Consider the following 21,326-nt stretch of genomic DNA (forward strand, 5'->3'; position numbering starts at 1 on the left):
GGACTCCCCCCATTGAAGGTAACAAAGACTTTGATTTCTTGCCATGTGAAACAATGGTCTATTGATATGAGTGGTAAGAGTCCTTGATAGCAAAGGTCTTGTAAATGGAGGAGTAGAACGAGACCTGGGAGATGGAGTGTTTACAACCTCGTCACCCCTGACTGGTCATAATGAAGGTCTATCTCTACTCCTAGACCCTGTAGATGGAAGCTCTATGAATTGGAAACTACCCTTAGAAGATGCCCTTGTATGAATTTTGGGCATGAAATCTGCACCGCTCTCAGGAGCTCGGAGGTTCGGAGTTGTGGAGTGTGACCACTTGGGCACCTCGGGAGCTCGGATGTCCGGAGTGAGGAAGCTCGGGAGTTCGGAACCTGGGGGTTCTAGGGTTCCGGAGTAAGATGGCTTCACTGACTTCGGAACCTGGGGGTTCCGAGGTTTTGGAGTAAGTAGAGTTACGATGACTTGGGAACCTGGGGGTTCCAGGGTCCTAGAGCAGAGTCGCCAAGTGCTTGAGAGATGACTGCCTCTAAAGGCCAAAACACTAAGAATAGCATTAAATCCTTAGCATGTGAATTGAATAAGTCCCACTGGGCGTGCCAAAAACTGTTATCACAAAAGCTCGCACCCTTGTTGAGCTATCAACTCAGCAACCTTGTGAAACATGGAAACAATCTCGAAGTGTTGGACCTTGCGCAAGGGGGTGAATCTCTGGAGAAGGTCGGCTTCCTTCTCAATCCTAAGCCTACCCTAACAACTTGCAGAGGTAAAGGAAAGAGAGAATGCTTAAAATGAAAGGAGGTGATGCACCAAGAAGAGATTGTTCCTCTCCCCACCCGAAATGGCTCAAGTAATCAACTGAAATACCCAAGAGATGCACAAACTTCAGTTGCATAAATGACTCAGTCGCATGTATGGAGGTTGGAATTTTGCTAAGTGTCAAGAGGGTAGAAGGATTCCCACAAGTCACACTCAGAAAACCAGTCAACACAACATATATAGAGAGAAGAGCCACAACATACACCTATGATGAAGATAAGAAAGCATACACAACATACATAAGTTGAAAGAAGGCAAGAATGGTGATCTTCAATTAATTATAAGGCCAAAAGCCAATCTTATAGTTGCACAAATGCAAAAGATTACAAGTCTTCAAGAGAAGACAAAAGCATAAGAAAGCTCAAGGCAGCAGGGAGAGAACCCTTTACAATGAGGCTTAACAGCCTTAGATAGAAAAATGGGTTACAATGGTGATCATGACCCCTGCATGTCAGTTTGGAAGTGTAGGGAACTGCATGCACTTGACTTGTACATGCAAGCAACCTAGCCATACCCACAAAGGGCAATCCCGAGAAGGTGGATTGACTAACCTTCCAAAGTCAGGCATGAGATAAGTCACCAAGCATGGCCCCATACCTCCCTTGATGGAAATCTTGCCAAAAACAGTAAATGCACCCCTGTGGCTCCACAAAAAAAAGTGCATGTCACCAAAACTATCGGAGTATTTAAAGCCTTGAGTGTTGATCACGCCATCCGGAAGTGTTGCAAGCCATAAGCAAGTTTGGAAGACTTCGGAGACCGGGGTCATCGTAGTTGAAGAGCGAGGAACTTGGGAACCTAGGGATTCTGGAGTTTCGGGCTAGAAGGACAAGGAACTTGGGAACCTGGGGGTTCCGGAGTTCCGCCGTAGAAGGACAAGGAACTTGGGAACCTGGGGGTTTCAGAGTTCTGGGGTTGAGGAACTAGGAACTTCGGAACCTGGGGGGTTCTGGTGTTCCGGGGTAGAAGGACAAGGAACTTGGGAACTTGGGGGTTCCGCAGTTCCGGGGTAGAGGAACTAGGAACTTTGGAACTTGGGGGTTTCGGAGTTTCGGGGTAGAAGGACAAGGAAGTTGGGAACCTGGGGGTTCTGGAGTTTCGGGGTTGAGGAACTAGGAACTTGGGAACCTTGGGGTTCTGGAGTTCCAGGGTAGAAGGACAAGGAACTTGGGAACCTAGGGGTTCCGGAGTTCCGAGGTAACTTTGGAGACCGGGGTTACTGAAGTTGGGAAAACTTAGGAACTTCCTTCTGACAAGACAACACTTCACACTTCATAATTCCATTGCTTTTCTCCTTGATCAACTGGGCAACGCTAGTCCATGGAACATATCTCTGATCAGTTCTCACTGATGGACCAAGGGTGTCATAAAATGACAACAGGAGCTTGTGGGAAGAGAAGCATTGGAGGCCTTGGAGCTATCTTCCCAACTTGAATCAAACAATTTTCAGCTCTTATAGCTATGTCGTACGCACCCAGTAGAGAGGCTCCACCCATTGATTGGATCATAACAGCTATATCGCTGTTGAGAGCTCTAAGATAATATAAGAAGGCATGATTTGGAGATGGCTTCACTAGAGTGGGAATCGTATTCCATGTCTTCTGGAATCTGAAGTTGAAGTCTCCCATGAACTCGTGGGGTGACCTCTTGTTGTAGTCAACTGCTCCACAAGTGATAGGTGATCACTTTTGTCTTCAAAATGATTGCACAATCTCTCCCCCAATTCATCCCAATTGTGGATGGAGCTAGACGGCAACCCTCTATACCATTGCAAGGCTTTGCCTTTCAAAGATGTGGCCAAGAGTCTGACAACAACATCATCTTGAGTGATGTTATGGACGAAGCAGATATTTGCAATGTCTTGGATGTGCTCAATGGGTGTAGTAGCTGTTTCACCAGCGAAGTATGGTATGCTCTTCAACGCAGCCACTGGTATGTCATTCCATTGAGTCAAAATAAGGGGATTTCCCCCATTGAAGGTAACAAAGACTTGATTTCTTGCCATGTGAAACAATGATGTGTTGATATGGGTGATGGGAGCCCTTGACAACAATGGCCTTGCAAATGGAGGAGTAGAGTGAGCCTGGGAGATGGAGTGTTTACAACCTCGACACCCTTGACTGGTGACAATGAAGATCTACCTCTCCGCCTTCTAGGACTTGCAGATGGAAGCTCTACGAATTGGAACTTGCCCCTGGAAGACACCCTTGTATGAATTTTGGGCATGAAATCCGCAATCAACCTCGGAAGTTGGGAGGTCTAGAGTTGCGCAGTATGGCCACTTCGGCACCTCGGGAGCTTGGAGGTCCGGAGTGAGGAAGTTCGGGAGTTCGAAACTTGGGGGTTCCGGGTGTCCAGGTCTAAGCACTTCGGAAGTTGGGTGTTCTGGAGTAAGATGGCTTCACTGACTTCGGAACCTAGGGGTGCCGAGGTTCCGAAGTAAGAATTGGTCCTTGAGTAGAGTCGCCAAGTGCTTGAAGATGTCTGCCTCTAAAGGCTGAGATGCCAAGAACAACACTAAATCCTTAGCATGTGAATTGAATGAGGTCCCACCAAGCGTGCCAAAAACTGTTATCACAAAAGCTTGCACCCTTGCTGAGCTATCAACTTAGCAACCTTGTGAAACATAGAAACAGTCCCGAAGTGTGGGACCTTGCGCAAGGGGGTTGAATCTCCGGAGAAGGCCGACTTCCTTCTCTATCTAGGTGTAGGTGTTGAACCAACTCAACACTTCAAAACTAACTCCTAAACCTATCCTAACAATCTGCAGAGGAAAAGGGAAGAGAGAAATTGCTTGAAATAAAGGGAGGTGATGCACCAAGAAGAGATTGTTCCTCTCCCTACCGAAATGACACAAGGAATTAACTGAAACACCCTGGAAATGCACAAACTTCAATTGCATAAGTGGCCCAAAAGCATGTATGGAGGTTAGAATTTGCTAAGTGTCAAGAGGGGAGAAGGATTTCCACAAGTCCCACTCAGAAAACAAGTTAACACAACACATATGGAGAGAAAAGCCATAAGACATGCACCTATGATGAAGATAAGAAAGCATACACAACATACATAAGTTGAAAGAAGGCAAGAATGGTGATCATCAATTAATTCAAGGTCAAAAGCCAATCTTACAGTTGCAGAAATGCAAAAGATTACAAGTTTTCAAGAGAAGAGAAGAGCATAAGAAAACTCAAGGCAGCAGGGAAAGAACCCTTTACAATGAGGCTTAACAACCTTTAAATAGAAAAATGGGTTACAATGGTGATCATGACTTCTGCATGTCAGTCTGGGAGTGCAGGGAAGTGCATGCACTTGGCTTATACATGCAAGCAACCTAGCCATCCCTCCAAAGGCAATTTTGAAGAAGGTAAATTGACTGACCTTCCAAAGTCAGACATGACATAAGTCACCCAGCATGGCCCTCATACCTCCCTTGATGGGAATCCTGCCAAAATGTCTAGTCCACCCTTGTGGCTTCTCAAAAAGTCATCAAAACTGTTGGAGCATTAAATGCCTTAAGTGTCGATCAGGCCATCAGAAGGTATCGCCACTCGAAAAGAAGCCCGAGAACCTCGGAAGTTCGAACTCTCGAAGTGGAAGAACTTTGGAACCTTGGGTGTCCGGGGTTCCGAGATAGGAGAAAGGAAGGCAGCAAGGGACCTCGAAACCTCGGGGTTCCAGAGTTCCCGGATGGAAGGGGAGAGGAAGAGAGGGATTTAGGAACCTCGCGGTTCCGGAGTTCCGGAATGGAAGGGGAGAGAAAGAGAGGGACTTCGGAACCTCGGGGTTCCGGAGTTCTAGAAGAACTAGAGAGGGAAGGAAGAAAAGGGAAGGGAACTTCGAAACCTCGGGGTTCCAGAGTTCCGGGGAAATGGGCAAAGGGACCTCGGAACCTGTTCCGAGGTCCCGGAGAGAGGACAAGAGGAAGAAGGAAGAGGAAATTCGGGACCTCGGGGCTTCGGAGTTCCAGAGGAATAGAAGGGAAGGGAATCTCGAACCCTCAAGGTTCCGAGTTTCAAGGAAAGAGATAGGAATAGAAGGAGGCTAAGGAATTTCCGACAAGGCAACAATTCAAACCGTGACTCTTCTGCTTTTATCGTTGATCAACTGGGGCAGCGCTGGTCCATGGAGCATATCTTTGATCGGTTCTCACTGATGGACCAAAGGTGTCATGAAATGACAATAGTTACCTTTGTTTTGCTGCTTCGTCCTTGTCTGTGTCTGTCTTCTGGTATCTGCAAAAAAGTTAAATATACAATGAGTTAGAACATTTTGTTCTGAGCAATGGCTAATTACATTCCTAACATGTAAACTAACACATGCATGTATATGTAGTTCCTACATGCATCAGGTGCATATAATCAGCATCACAAAAGAATCTCAGAAGGGGAAATATCAAATCAGAGGAAATCGAGAAAATCATCATACATAGGCATATTATTTCTAACATGTTTGCTTCATGTGCAGCTACAGATTTGATTATGTTCATTTTCAGCATGTGGGGTGAAATGGGCTCCCACAAGGGTTGAGCTCAGCATGCCGGCATATGAAAGCCAAACAGTGATAATGTTTCAGTCTAAGGAAGAACCCATTTTCAGGAAACAGTGATAGGAGGGTCATCAAATAAGGTATTCTAAGAAGACAACCTGTTTTGCATTGACGAAAGCTTTTTAGTAGTCATATAGAGAGACAGGTATATCAGTGAAGGAGTCTCAGACACAAAGATAGATGTTCACTGTCAAAATGAATGTCATAAAAGCTAGGACAGAGTTTAACAATGAATGTTGCAGTCATATATTAAGGAAGTACCCGCCTAGGCCCAACCACAATCAAAATAAATATCATACAGAGCCTTGAATCTGAGATGGAAAATCAGAAAAATGATACCAAAATACTGATTTCAATGAGCAACTACAACAGTGGTTCAGAAAGAGATCTGAGCTAAAATATCGTATGTGAAAGAACAGATTAAGCACAAGCACAGGTCTTACTTAAGTCCCCTTCAGGCATGTTGATAAAAAAAAAATGACTTCCCACAAATAATATTAATGGTGAGCTTAGTGATAGCCTAAGGAATGTTTGATGAGGGAGAACATTTGGAGCCAGGTTAGGGTCACCATTCAAAATGAAAATGTGCATCATCATAAAGACGGTCCAAATTCCTCAAGGGAATCAGTAGATAAATCACAGTAGATAAATCAATGCATTCATGAAGGACTTACAGTCAAGAGATTACAGTCAATGCAGTGATACCAACATCCAGATGCAGTACAAGAGCAAAGTATATGTGAACGCAATCGCTGAGAAATATAGTGAATAGAGGACTTTAACAAAGATTGCAGCAGTTGAAGAGTCATCAACAGTGAATGAAGAGCTGGGAACAACAATGAAGAATCTGAAAAAATACAGTCATGATAGAATGACAAAATACATCCACAATGAGTCTAAGAAGTGGGAAGCAGTCATATCGCAGTTGCATCAGTAAAAGAGCAAAGTATACAGCCAATAAATCACAAAAATTGAGTCAATTAGAGCCTCTATTAGAAAGATCAAAATCTGATGTAATATTAGGGCAGTGAATGGCGCTTGGTCTGCTGCAAATTTTAGATGATTTAAACATATGACAGTCCATGATCCTAATAGATAGTACAAAGGAGTATGAGAATCACAGCTTATAGTCAAAAATCAGTGTATAGGCATTGAAGGTTCAAAAGCACAAGAATGCCAGTCTTTCGAAGACAATAGTGCTGAATCACCAATGGAGAATTATTTGTTAATAAATAATGAGTTACAACAGTCACATAAGAGACTTATAGCAGCCTCCAGCCTCACGAAGATAGTGAGGTGTCACAGCAATATCAATATGAGCAGCAGTCCTATGAGTTATGAGGTAGCACAAGGTTGTTTTATAGTGAATATGTTCCATATTCACACTAAACAGGGCAGTCATTGAGTATGCTTTTGAGATGACTTATTAACAAAAGATCTCAGGCGATATTTTAGAGCAAAAGTTTTCTAATAAGGGTTGACATAAGGGGACAGTGCATTTAATATATAGATTCATGATCTCAGTGGGAGCATATTGTAAAGCCAAGATACAGTGATTATAGTCCCAGCCAAATAGCCACTTACAGTCATGAGTAATAACCTGCAAATCACTGGCAAGAGCAGTCATCGGCAGCAAATAAAATAGTCAAAGATTTATAGCAATCCTAAAGCAGTAAATAAGGAGTATTCTTAGATATAGTGGTAGCCTCCATGATCAAAGGACAGTGACCAAACATATAAGAAGATATCTTGTGATTGTTACAAGGACCAAGGACAATAATGTTGACATCCAAAATCACACAGATTTGTTTTAAGAAAGACTGAGATCCCAAATCAGTAGCAATCGACAAGTCTCATGGTTGCAGGGAACAAAACAAATAGTGATCTTCTCATATAAATCAACTATAATAGTAGGGTTTCATATTAAGAGAGCTCGCTATAGTAGTAATGCTTATCAACAACTTGAAATCTGCATTATTTTCCAAGGGGCTCTCGAAACAAAGGAAAAACCTCTGCGAACTCCTTCACGGTGGCTACTTCACGCCACAACAAAAAGTGGGAGTCTCGAACGCCAAAGGGATGCGAAGAAATTCGCAGTTTCGGCTTCCAGCATTGACAAGTCATGCCCAGTTTATAATATAAGTGCAAAGAATGTGCAGAAATCAGACCCTGACAGCTCCAGTTTGCCCAAAATCGGCAAAAAAGCGAAGAATGCTCTCATGGTGGATACCCCAAACCCTTGGCGACACCTCGCAGCAGAGAAGAATAAGAAATGCAAAAATATCGATGAGGAAAGAAATAATATTTTAGGTTTTCTTTTCCCTAAATGTATCGAGTCGCCTTGGGATATTTTACCTTGTTCTCTTTATTTTATTCCTCATGCTTATGCCATGTGAAATGCAACGGGTCGATTTTCTTTATTTTACATCCCCCTTGCTCATATTTATTAAGTGACTTTTTTTTATCACTTAATAATATTTGTTTTAAAAATGATGTAAATATTTATTTAGTGATAAAAGTAAGTCACTTAATAAATATGTTTTTTTTGGGGGATTAATTATAGGTTTTATACTGTGATACCGGTTCTTCCCTATTTTGGTTGGGTCCTGGTCCTGGTCCGTGCCCGGTCCGAGTCCCAGCCTGGTTCGCTCTGGGTCCCACCCGGGTCCTGCCCAGGCGGCTGGGTTCCCTGTGGGTCCTGCCATACAGGGAACCCAACCGCCTGGGCAGGACCCGGGTGGGACCCAGGGCGAACCCAGGAGGACCCGGGTGAACCCAAGAGGACCCGGGTGAACCCAAGCCCGTGGGTTCCCAAATACGGGGCCCACGGGTTAGAAAGCAATTAAAAACAATAAAAAAACAATTTTTTTAATCTTATTCTTACATCTAAACCCTAATCCGCCCCTCTATGATGCATTTCATGCATCAAAACATGCATTCAACCTATTCTACTTGCATTTTTGAAGATTTTTTCTCTACAATCAGGCTTCTTAGTTTTTGTATTTTTCTTCGAAGGTGACGACTACGAAGGTGTGAGACACGCATCAAAGGCATAGGAATCACTGGAGAAGAAAGATTTAGCCATTAAAGGTAAGTGAATCTGAATTTTTTTCAAGTTTTCAAGAATTTTTCCAAGTTTTTTTCAAATTTTTAAATTTTTTAAAAAGTTTTTAAAAGTTTTTTTAATTTTTTTTTAAGAAGTCTTGTATATTTTTTTACACTTTGTATGCATAGTATGGGGTTATAATAGCGAAATTTTAATAATTTTTTTCAATAATGTTGTGCGTTCTCTTTTCATTTTAGGTGCACTATTCATATAATCATACATAATGGCTGGAACTGGAAGTGCAAGTGCAAGTGCAAGCTCTAGTTCAGTTGCAAATGTCCGAACTGAAAGTGCCCCCTTTAAAATTGATCAAGATTCACCACTTTGGCATTATACAACAATGATCAAGCCAGTGTCTAGTGGTGGGGGTTTTGTTTGGCAATGCAACCATTGTGGCACTGAGTATACCAGCTCATACTTTCGAGTGAAAGGCCACCTTTGTTTCATCCCTGGGCGTGGAATAAAATTTTGTAAGGGATCAGATGGCAAGGGGCTGTCAAAAGCTCTAGTTTTGGGATATATTAAAGAACAAGAGGAAGCTGATAGGAGAAGTAGCAAAGCAAAGACTGATCATCCTCTTGTCCATCCAAGCTCAATGTCTAAGAGGCCTTCTAGTAGCATTGGCTCCACAAGACCAGCTGGTTCACATCCTTTCATGCAAAACCCACCAGTTGATGCAGTAGAGAATCAGAATGTTGTGGCTTCACGGAAAAGAGGCCCATTGGATTTTGCCTTCAAAAATGAACTGAGAGAGATTGCAGATAAATTGGACGTTGCCTTTATGGCAATGGGCTTCCTTTCAACCTTGTTAGATCACCTTACTTTCGGGACATGGTGCATACTCTTTGCAATACACCTTCTGATTATGTTTGTCCAGGGTATGAAAAGGTGAGAACCACCTTATTGGCAAAGGAGAAAGCATCTGTAGAGTCACAGTTGAAGGTCATCAAAGATACATGGTAGGAAACAGGTGTGACCATTGTTTCTGATGGATGGAAAGATATTAAAAATAGGCCATTGATCAATGTTATAGCAGTGTGTCCTAAAGGGGCAATGTTTTTGAAAGCAGTGGATTGTGAGGGGCAAGTGAAAGATGCAAGTTTCATTGCCAATATCTTGATAGAATGCATTGACATGGTGGGGCCTCAAAATGTTGTCCAAGTTGTAACTGACAATGCTAAAAATTGTAGGGCAGCAGGGACTATAGTGGAGGCTACATATGGTCACATCTTTTGGACACCATGCGCAGTACACTCACTCAATTTAATCATGCAAAAGCTTGGCACACAAATTGATTGGGTGAAAAAACTATATGTGGAGGGCGAGGAGATTCAAATGTTTGTGACTAATCATCATATGTCACAAGCCATTTTCAGGACCTTCTCCAAGTTGGAGTTGTTGAAGGTAATTTATAATTACTAATTTTAAATTTAATTTTTTAATTTTTTAGTTTTAAATTTGTATTTTTTATAGACTTGCATTTGATATATGTTGTGTATTTTGTTATGTCATGTTAGGTTGCTGAAACACGATTTGCATCTCACACGCTCGTCTTAAGACGACTTCTGAAGGTGAGAGACGCCTTGAGTTCTATGGTCATCAACAGCTTGTGGAGTGTATGGAAGCAGTCCCACACAGAAAGAGCTCTAAAAGTAAGAGCATTGATCCTTAGTGAGAAATGGTGGGATGATGTGGAATATGTTTTGAATTTCACTGAGCCCATCATGAGCATGATCAGGTATGCTGATACTGATCGCCCATGTTTGGGCGAGATTTATGATGGCATGGATTGCATGGTGGAAAAAATAAAAGAAGTAATAAATAGAAAAGAAAATGACCCAACGGAAACATTTTTCAAAGTTGTGCAGAAAATTGTTGTTGACCATTGGAACAAGATGACCACCCCCTTACATCTCTTAGCATTTGCTTTGACGCCAAAATTTTATAGTGCAGAGATGCTTGCAACACCAAGGAGGGTGCCACCATATAGAGATGCAGAGGTTGCTTCTGGCTATAGGGCTGCCTTTAAAAAGATATATCAAGATGAGGAGACAAGAAATATTGTCATGAGGGAGTTTGGCCAATTTGTATCTGCAAAAAATCATGATGTTGTAGCTCTTAATGCTAGATATGGGATGGATGCTGATGAGTGGTGGTATGTACATGGTCAAGGCTCTATTTACTTGCAGCCTCTTGCAATTAAACTTAACTCCCAAGTATGTATCTTTTTATTTTTTATTTTTATAGTTTTCCAATTCCATTTGATGCTATCATATTTTTATTTTATAATTTGAATTTATAAATTTCTAATTATGTTTTAACTTTTAACAGGTTGCAAGTTCTTCTTCAGCTGAGCGGAATTGGAGTACATACTGCTTCATCCACTCAGTCAAACGTAATTGTTTGGGTGCAAAGAAAGCTGAGGATTTGGTCTACGTACACTCCAACCTTCATTTGTTGTCACATAAGGACCCTGGATATAGTGAGGGTGTAACAAGGAATTGGGATCTAGCCCCTGAGTGTGCTGATTTAGATACTACAGTTGCACAACTTTGCCAAATCTCTATAGACGAGGCAGTTATGGAATTTGAGAGAGACATAGCTAGTGGGAGTGGCATTCCATTTGATATTGGTTCAACTGATGCTGAATTTGAACCACTTGATGACCGTGGGCTTGGGTTGGATGCTTCAGATGAAGATGAATATGGAATTTAAATCCCATAGATGGCTTGTAATTTGAATGTTTAACTTTATACTTTATTGTGTCATGACATTTTCACATTTTGAAACTTGAAACTTGAATATTATCTTTTTTGCAAATTATGAATATGATATTACATTTATGATTTATGATATATCAATATCAGAATATTTATTGGCATTGGCAATTATGGATTTATCATTTATGATTTATGATTTATCTGTTATCATTTATGTATCATTGTATGGGAAAGTTACATTGTATGTTTCATATTTGTATGTTTGAACTGTGAACATATATAATTTTGATGTTTGAAGTTTGAACATATATATATATATTAAAAAAAATTAAAATATATATATATATATATATATATATATATATATGTATATGTACGGACGAACCCGTACCCGTACCCAAATTTTTTTTTTTTTGCCGAATCCGCGAATCCGTACCCGAATCTGAACCCGAATCCAAACCGGAACCGGTAACTTAGGTTTTATATTTAAAATGAAAATAAATATTTATTAAAATGATTTAAAATTTATTATTTAATGCCTTTGTTTTATTTCATGTTTAGATTTGAAGTCAACAAATTTTATAAATGGAGTAAGAAAAATGTTTACTGAAGTGATTTAAAATTCATCACTTTATTAAATGTGTTTTCTTGTTGCATTTATAAAATTTTAATAAATAGAATGATAAATTACTTGTTAAAGTGAATTTAATCATTTTAATCAATAACCTTATTATTCTCATGTTAATAAATTTTGACTTTAAATATAAAAAAAATTAAACAAATGTTTAAATTAAGTGAATTTTAAATCACTTAAAGAGATTTATTTTCATTTAATTGTGAAGTCAAAGAGATATTTTTTGCATTAATGAAGGCTTGCAGGCCTGTCTAGGGATATTTTGAGGGCATTAAATGTGCAATTAAGAGCCTTTTTGGTGAGGATTGGTATGACTTCACTTCTGATTCATGTATTTTACCTTTTAGACCTGTTTTAGGTCTTAAAAGGATGGGTTTTTGGTTTTGCTTGCCTAAGAGGAGGTGGAGTTTTTGTATTAATTGTTTGCTTTTTTGAAAAGCATATATACTTCGTTCCTTCTTCATTGAAAGGGTTCTTGTTCATTTTTTTCTTGACAAACTGTAATTTTTAGAGTTCTTTCTGCAGAAAATGAATGATTTTGTAACACATTTTTCAGGAATAGTACAGATTGGTGATATCTTTTTGTAGTAATAATTAGTTCATTCCTTCCCATTTTCTTCTGTTATTGTGGGTCCTTATTGTTTAGTGCAAGTTCTTGTGAGATTCTTTGTCCTTGGAGCTGTATCTTTTCATGTTGGTACCTTCATGTAGGAGAATGATCATTTGTAGGTTATAAGTTGTTTGTCAGTAGTTATCAGTTTTAGATTGTTAAAGTTTTTCTTTCCTCCTAGGACTGTGATTATCCAACCTCCTTATAAATCACTGATGCAAAGGTTATCTTTTTCTGGGTTGTGAAAGAGAGCTTTATTACTGTCATATTGTGTGTCACTCTTTCTTACTTTTGAGTTTTTCAACATATCATCTGGTGCATCACCTTAGGGTTAGATTTTAATTTTGTATGTCCTCCTTACTCTTTTCTCTGAAAAAATTGTTAGTTTAGGTGAAGAATTTGGAAAGAGCCAACTTACTTTGGAGGTTCACTTCAATTTTAGGTTACCCACGACCTTGAAGTGTTCTCATGTTTCAATAGGCAGCTGAAGTTCACAACTTTAATTAGGGTGCAGGCTTTATTGATAACTGTTTTTGGCACGCTCGGTGGGATTGAGAGTTCAATTTTCAGTCTTTATCACAAATTTTATGTTGCTGTTCTGGTGTGCAGCAATAATTTTCAGTCTTCTAGTGTGTGCTCAACGGTCGATCTGATTTGCTGGGACTTACAATTTGCAACAAGCTAGTTTGCTGCGATTCTCAAACAACGAAATAAAATCAAAAGGGAAGGGTTTAGGAAGCCTAAGGACAAAGCTGATAACAACTGATGTAGTGGGTAGACAGATTTTGATAAACTAGTTCTTGTTTCGCCAGAGATACCCTCACAACTAGACAAAAATGGTGCAAGCTCCAAGGGATGAAGGATTTTCAGACCGGAGACGCTCGTTTTAGGCGCCCAATTTTGGCGCAGCCTAAGACGAACACCTGTAGTTGAACTAAACACAGTTTGGGTTCAGACTAACCATGGACGGTGACCTACAATCAGCAGACCCCCAATGGTATGAACCAGAAATGCATCAAATACCCCTCCACACTTCACCATCAAAATCCCTGCACTCTAAAATTAACCAGCTGAAAGAAACAATGCAAACAGACTAAAACAAAGACAACAAACACCATATTTCAATGTTCATATATTTGCTTTAGCTGCCATTACAACAATTTCTACAGCATCTCTATGTTATGCTTAAAATCTAATCTATCCTAACTTCTAAAATCTAACTACAAAATTCTAACCAACTGTCTGACTATCTAAGAAAAATCTCTAACCCTTACAAAAGAAAGGCCTTTGCCTTTTATAGAATTTACAATATTGAATCAAAGGCTAGGATGGACTGCATCTAAGGGTCTTGATCTGCCTTCCAGAAGCTGGCAACTTTAACCTATGCCCAATCAATTCTCAGTTATCCAACCAACCATAATTTCAACTACCTACAACTGTTTTGGCATTATTTTGAGTCTATCCGGTAGTTGGACATAACTGTCCACAAAAATATCTTGTGCGGCCCATAGGTAGTTTTTTCAATAAAATAGTTTCAGTTTACAGAAACTAAACTTCTGGAATTAAATCCAATTGTGTGCTTTTCCTGAGAATGCATGCTTTGTAGTATCCAGAGTGTTCTTCGGTCTTTGGTGGTGAGTGTGCTTTTCCTGAGAATGACTGCATCTAAGGGTCTTGATCTGCCTTCCAGAAGCTGGCAACTTTAACCTATGCCCAATCAATTCTCAGTTATCCAACCAACCATAATTTCAACTACCTACAACTATTTTGGCATTATTTTGAGTCTATCCGGTAGTTGGACATAACTGTCCACAAAAATATCTTGTGCCGGACCCATAGGTAGTTTTTTCAATAAAATAGTTTCAGTTTACAGAAACTAAACTTCTGGAATTAAATCCAATTGTGTGCTTTTCCTGAGAATGCATGCTTTGTAGTATCCAGAGTGTTCTTCGGTCTTTGGTGGTGAGTGTGCTTTTCCTGAGAATGCATGCTTTGTAGTATTCGGAGTGTTCTTCGGTCTTTGGTGGTGAACTTCAGCTTGTCGTCTAGTGGCACACTTCCCAATGCCCGGTTCAGATCTTGCGCTCTTGCAGTGCGTTCCTACATCCTTTTCTTTTCCAGCTTTTAGTGCCTGGCTCCTGGTTTTCTGCGATGACGTCCTGTGACCTGCAAACAACTGATTTCACTTTAATAAATCAATTTGAAAAATTAAATAATTTTAACTTAACAAATATTAAATTTTAACATCTAGCTCGAGAAGCTCTTTGTGAGATGCATCTTGAAATGCCGTTTTCTCTTTGAACGTGAAATTTGATCCTTGGTCTTGATGGTGTTTGGGTGATCTGAATCCGCTAAAGCTTCTTGGCTGACTGGCGAAAAAGTGATTTCGCCCTATTGTTCAATTTCGACCTACAAGTTGGTTTTGAAAATATCTAAGTTTAACACCCCTTTCTGCATTGGCATTTTCGGGCTAAAAGCCATGTTGCGAACTTGGTTTCAACGATTTTACCTTTTGCTTCTATTTGCCGAACTTCGGCTCAAGACGCGTTTTTGCAAACTTGGTAACTTAACGCCTTTCTATTTTTAAAAGTTTTCCTTTATCTCCCGAAAATCGGCAAATATGGGGATTTTGGATGGTTCTTCAGACTTTTAACTTTTGCGTTTAACCCTTAGGCGTCAAACTTGGGCGATTTGCTCTCCTTCAACAAACCTTCAAACTTCTGCGTTTTCAGCTTTGGCGTTAAAAATGGGGTTTATGGTCTTCGCAAGGATTATATTTTGCGATTTACCCTTAGGTCGCGATTTCGATGAATGAGGTCTCTTTTTTAACTTTATAAAATCGCGATTTTCCTCTAGGTTATGAACTTCGGGTTTTTGAGAGCTTTTGCAAACCTTCATTCTGCGATTTCCTTATGGATGCCAAACTTCGGCGATTTTGGAGGGTTTGTAAACTTAAAAAAAAAAAAAACTTCTTGCCATTCTCCCTAGTTTGCGAACTTCAGTGATTTATGTATTTTGCAAACTCCAAACTTTTCACGATTTCCCTAAGTTGAAAATAGCGAACTTCGGGAGTTAAGGGCTTTTTTCAAAAAATCGCGATTTACCCTTGGATGAAAACCTCGACGATTTTCACTTGATTGAAATTTTCATATTTCCGCGATTTCTATATTTCGGGATTTTGACATGGTTTGTAAACTTTATAAATTCTTGCAATTCTCCCTTGGTTGGCGAAAATCGGGGATTTCACCTATTTTGCAAACTTTCTAAACTCTGACTTTTACGCCCTTGTAGCGAATTTCGGAGTTTAGGTGGTTTTTGCGAACTTGGACATTTATCACTTTACGCCATAGTTGTCAACTTCGGCGATTTTAGCCAGTTTGCAAGTCTTTAAAAAAAACTTTTGCAATTTACCCATTGCTGCCGAATTTCGGGATTTAGGGGGCGATTGCAAACCTTTTGATATTTTAGCATTTTATGCCTCCTTAGTGCGAATTTCGGGATTTTTGCAACCACTGCGAGCTCTTATACTTTGCGATTTTAGAATTCTGCAAACCTCTTGAAACTGGGCAATTTTTGAATGGCAGACTTCGGAGGCCGAATTTGGTTTTAGCGGCACTTGACCCTTCATATCCCCTTCCTCTTCCTCAAGGACAAAAAGGCACAAGCTGGGGATCCTTGTCTAAGACGGGGATGGGTGTGCGATACGCACAACAATACCTTGCTTCCCAACTTGGTGAAAGTTGAGGTCCAGCAATCAAATTCATGTATTTTACCTTTTAGACCTGTTTTAGGTCTTAAGGATGGGTTTTTGGTTTTGCTCGCCCAAGAGGAGGTGGAGTTTTTGTATTCATTCTTTGCTTTTTTGAAAAGCATATATACTTCCTTCCTTCTTCATTGAAAGGGTTCTTACTTGTTCATTTTTTTTTTGACAGACTGTAATTTTTAGAGTTCTTTTTGCAGAAAATGAATGATTTTGTAACACATTTTCAGGAATAGTACAGATTGGTGATATCTTTTTGCAGTAATAATTAGTTCATTCCTTCCCATTTTCTTTTGTTATTGTGGGTCCTTATTGTTTAGTGCAGGTTCTTGTGAGATTCTTTGTCCTTGGAGCTGTATCTTTTCATGTTGGTACCTTCATGCAGGAGAATGATCATTGGCAGGTTATAAGCTGTTTGTCAGTAGTTATCAGTTTTAGATTGTGAAAGTTTTTTTGTCCTCCTAGGACTGTGATTATTCAGCTTCCTGATAAATCACTGATGCAAAGGTTATCTTTTTTTGGGTTGTGAAAGAGAGCTTTATTACTGTCATATTGTGTGTCACTCTTTCTTACTTTGTGTTTTTCAACATATCATCTGGTGCATCACCTTAGGGTTAGATTTTAATTTCATATGTCCTCCTTACTCTTTTCTCTGAAAAAATTGTTAGTTTAGGTGAAGAAGTTGGAAAGAACCAACTTACTCTGGAGTTTTAGGTTCACTTCAATTTTAGGTTACCCGCGACCTTGAAGTGTTCCCATGTTTCAATAGGCAGCTGAAGTTCACAACTTTAGTTAGGGTGCAGGCTTTATTGATAACACTTATATCGTGGATGCTTAACTTATATTGTCGATGAATATTGTTTGTTGGTGTTGTGCGTTGCACACTCCTTGTCGCCGATAGGGTCCCCCTCTTTAATTTCCAGCCTTTGTCCTACTGAGTTTCGAATTTGAATTTTTTTTTTATCCGCCATTTTTGGGATCCAACAAGTGGTAGTGGAGCAATGAGCTCTGTCACCAATAGGAAAGATGAAGCAAAGGGTGAAAACTTGAGACTTTTCAAAACCTCTTTTCAGCCCGAAAATAGGCAAAGCAAGTAAATCGCAAGCAATGTTAAAAGGCGTTTAAGTTAAAACTTTGAAAACTTCTCAAAAATATCTTTTGTCCCGAAAATCGGCAAAATAATGCAATGTGAAAGTGTTAAGTTTGAAAAGCTTGCAAAACCCTTCATTTAGCCCGAAAAACGCCAAATACGTAGAAAAAGCAACAAGTGAAACTTTTTGAAAGGGCCTTATGGGCTGAATTTCGCTGAATATGGAAAAGGCGTTTTTAAAAAAAAAAGTTGGCAAAAATGACTATTAGGCCGAAAATCGCCTACGCAAGTGAAAATGTCAAGATGGTAAACTTTACAAAAAGGCCTTATGGGCCGAAAAGGCAAGTTAAGTGAAAAGTTTACAAAAGGCCTTATGAGCCGAAAAGGCAAGTTAAGTAAAAAGTTTACAAAAGGGCCTTATGGGCCGAATTTCACGCAATACTGATAAGGCGTCATGAACTTAAGCTTGCAAAAGGACATTTTGCCCCGAAATTGGATGAAACACTAAAATCGCGAAATTATAAAACCTTGCTAAAGCCGGCTTTCGTCCGAAAATTGCCAAAGAGAGCTAAAATCGCGATAAGAGAGAAAGGGCGTTAGACTTTAACATTTGCAAGAGGGCGTTTGTATTCGAAATATGCCGAAAATGCCGAAAAGAAAAAAAAGAGAAAAGCGTTGAAAGTAGAAACCTTTCAAAAGTGCCTCATGGGCCGAAAAACAACAAGTTAAAAAATCACCTCCAGCCCGAAATTGGGCAAAGCAGGTGAAAATTGCGACAAATGGGAAGGCGTCCTTCTTTTAGTTTGCAAAAGCTTTTCTCAGCCTGGAATGGGCAAACCCAAAAACGCGAGGCAAGTAAAAAATTTGTGAAATGGTACAAAGGGGCGTCAAACTTGATGGTATTTGCATTTCAGTCTTTTCACCCCGAAATTGGGAGAATCGTGGTTTTTCAATAGGGCGTTTTTTTTTACAAGCTTGCAAAAAGCCCTCCCAGTCCGAATTCGTGGGGTAGGGTTTTATCTTTGCATTTTCATTTCGCCCCTCCAGTCCGAAAATGCAAGTTAGGAGGGATAGAAAGGTGGCGTTTTACCTCAGCAAGTCTGCATTTCCTTGCAATCCAATATCGCAAAGGAGGGAAAAGGCAAAAGGGCAACACTTTGCAAAACCACCCAAGTCTCCGAAGTTCGCTCATCAATTAGGCAATTCGCCAGGTATGATTCAATTCTTTCCTTCAAATCATTATTTATGCAGAATTGGTCGTCTATTTGAAAGCATTAAACATAGCGCAAAGGCAAAGCCTGTCGGGAAAATTAACCTTGAAATGTAAATTCAGACTTAGGGAAATTTTGAACATTTTGAAAGAAGCTGGACTTAGGCAAAAATTTTCTGGCAATCGTTAAAAGACCCGAACCCTCAGCTGCAAAATTGAGCATTTGTTCGCGCCATCATAGTTAGTTGGAAGTAGCACTTTTTGAAACTCGCTCCAAATCGCAGATTTAAGCAATCCAGTTTAATTTTCTATTTAATAGCATTTTGCGTCTGGATAAGCAAGTTCTTTTACTAAAGCATCGTACTTTCTTCAAATTTCGGTTTTCCCATTGATCCTTATGTGCTAACATCATCCTCTATTTTGACTAACCTGTTCACTTCCTTCATCTCGTCTCGTAATCTACATTCGGTTGTGTAGGATAAATGCCTAAATCGGCGATAGAATCCTCAAAAACACCTGGTGCAACCGGAACATCTCGGGTCTCTAAATTTGACATTCCCCGCAAAGGCGAGAAGATGAAGTACCAGTACCAAAGAGGAGTGAGGGAGTCAAAAGTCCAGAGCATATGGGAGAACATCGGTGATACTGATTTGGGCCACATAGACATTCAGGAGTTCAGAGACCGAGTATATTCTCCTAACGCCTATGGCAAGCCTAGGCGGATGATGGAAAGTGGTATCACTCAGGCGGCAGGTTTCCCTCCATCCATGCAAAATTATGAGCTAGTAGTTTGAGGCTGCCCGACATTGTCAACCAAAGACCAGATTAGTGGTTCTAGAAAATATGGTGCTAGCTGACTTCACACCTGAGGCCATTGCGGATGCCTTTGACATCCCATTTCTTGATAATCCCATTGCTACAACTATAGATGAGGCACAGGCTGCTTACGACATGAACCCTGCTAAATGCTGGACATTGATAAACGAAGAATAGTATAAGGAGAGAAGGCCTCTGAGTATTAGGATCAGTAAAAAGACCCCCATAAGTGACTTTCATAACGAGCATGGTGATATGGTCACCTTACTCAGCCGGGTTATGGGACTCCCTCAGTCTAACTTTTTTGAAGAGTGGATGTTCTACTTTACAGAGCAGGTCTTTGCCGGGAAATCCAAGTTCGACTGGGCTCAGATCATCAGTGATAATATCCATACACAGCTGGTCGAACTTGAGGAAAAGAAGTACTTCACGATGAGCTCCTACTTGATTTACATGTTTGCCCGACACTAGCCACTGATAGGATTAATCAAGAAGGGTGAAATCGAGAACGGCCCAAATCAAGTCAAGGTGTATGAATGCTACCCTCAACTTCACTACTATGACATTGCTCAAAGAGAAAAGAACAACGCTGCTTATGCAATTAGTCAATATGAGTGTGTCAATGACGCCTTTATAATGCACCTAGTCAGGTTGATGCATGGGGGATTGCACATAAGGCTCTCAGAGCAGGCTACCATTTTGGTACAAAAATACGGCACATGGTTTATTCAATTCCCTAGGTTCACCTATATCAGAATAGCCGGCTTTGAGGGAGCACCACTCTGACTTCCATGCTATCCGATCGACAAAATAGTCCTTATGGAAGTTGCAAGGCAAGCACATCCAGTGGGCGGCTTACTCAGAGATAAGAAGCAGTCCGGATTCACCTTCCCTATGATTTTGGGTGCCCTCGATGTGCATTTCAAGAATTCGGTACAAGTTGATGAGTCACTCGCTGAATTGGCATCTTATGGCCTACAAGAACATTTCCCAAGGAAGTGTTTCGATCATGACAAATTTGGCAAAAAGAGCCTATGGTAGGCGCTATAGGGCAAAGGCATCAATTGAGGACTATTGGAGCAATTGTTCCGATGACTATGAGGTCCGACGGCGTGAGTATTCGAGGTTAAGTGTGCAGCAAATGTGGCTTTATGAATACCGTCAGGTCCCAGATCAAGTGATAGATTCTGGCAATTGCTTACAGGTCCAAGAGTTTGGGGCAGTAAAGTACCTCTTGCCGGGCATTGATTGGTCTCAGGATCCGATTACTGATTTTGAGACAGTTATGGCAGCTCCAGGAAGATATACCGATCACTGGTTATCCCAGCAGATTGAGAGACTAACCCATGAAGTAATTCAATTTACATACCATATGATGGGCAGTCTCGATTCCTAGTCTTCGGAAGATGAGGGAACCTCAAGTGCACCGAAAGAAGAGATTGAGAAACCAGGAAAGAAGAGGAAGAAAGCCAGAGCTAATAGAGCGACTCGGGCATCGAAAAGAACTAGAAGGGAAAAGATCCCTATTAGAAGGCCGGAAGTCAGTTCGTCATCCAAAGACCCCAGTTTCGAGGATGACGTAGTCGAGATTGACTATATACCTGCTCCACCCTCCCAGAGTGATGTGGATGCATTCGAGGCTAATAATCCTCTAGCACAAGGTGAGCCAGATGCAGAGGTCAGGATCATTGGTTCTAATGAACCTGGAAATCAAGTTGAGGAAGGAGAAATTCTGCCTAATCAAGAGGCTGGCAAGCATGAGCTCACCCAGGGGAGTCAGCATGAATTACAATTGAATAGCACCAGCAAAGATGACACCACCGTCGAAGGAGAACGAAAGGGGGATGAGACCCACAAGCCCGACAAAACTGAAGAGCAACCATCACAATGGGATACCCGACAGTTGTTCAGTCAGGTAGGGGAAAACTCAGCTATGAGTAAAGGACTAGATACTGCATCTGTTCCTTCTATGACAGATCAATTACAGATAGGTTTTGAGCCAGCTGAAACCTCTAA

This window comes from Cryptomeria japonica, chromosome 5 (genome assembly GCF_030272615.1).
Source record: "Cryptomeria japonica chromosome 5, Sugi_1.0, whole genome shotgun sequence".
Lineage (NCBI taxonomy): Eukaryota > Viridiplantae > Streptophyta > Pinopsida > Cupressales > Cupressaceae > Cryptomeria > Cryptomeria japonica.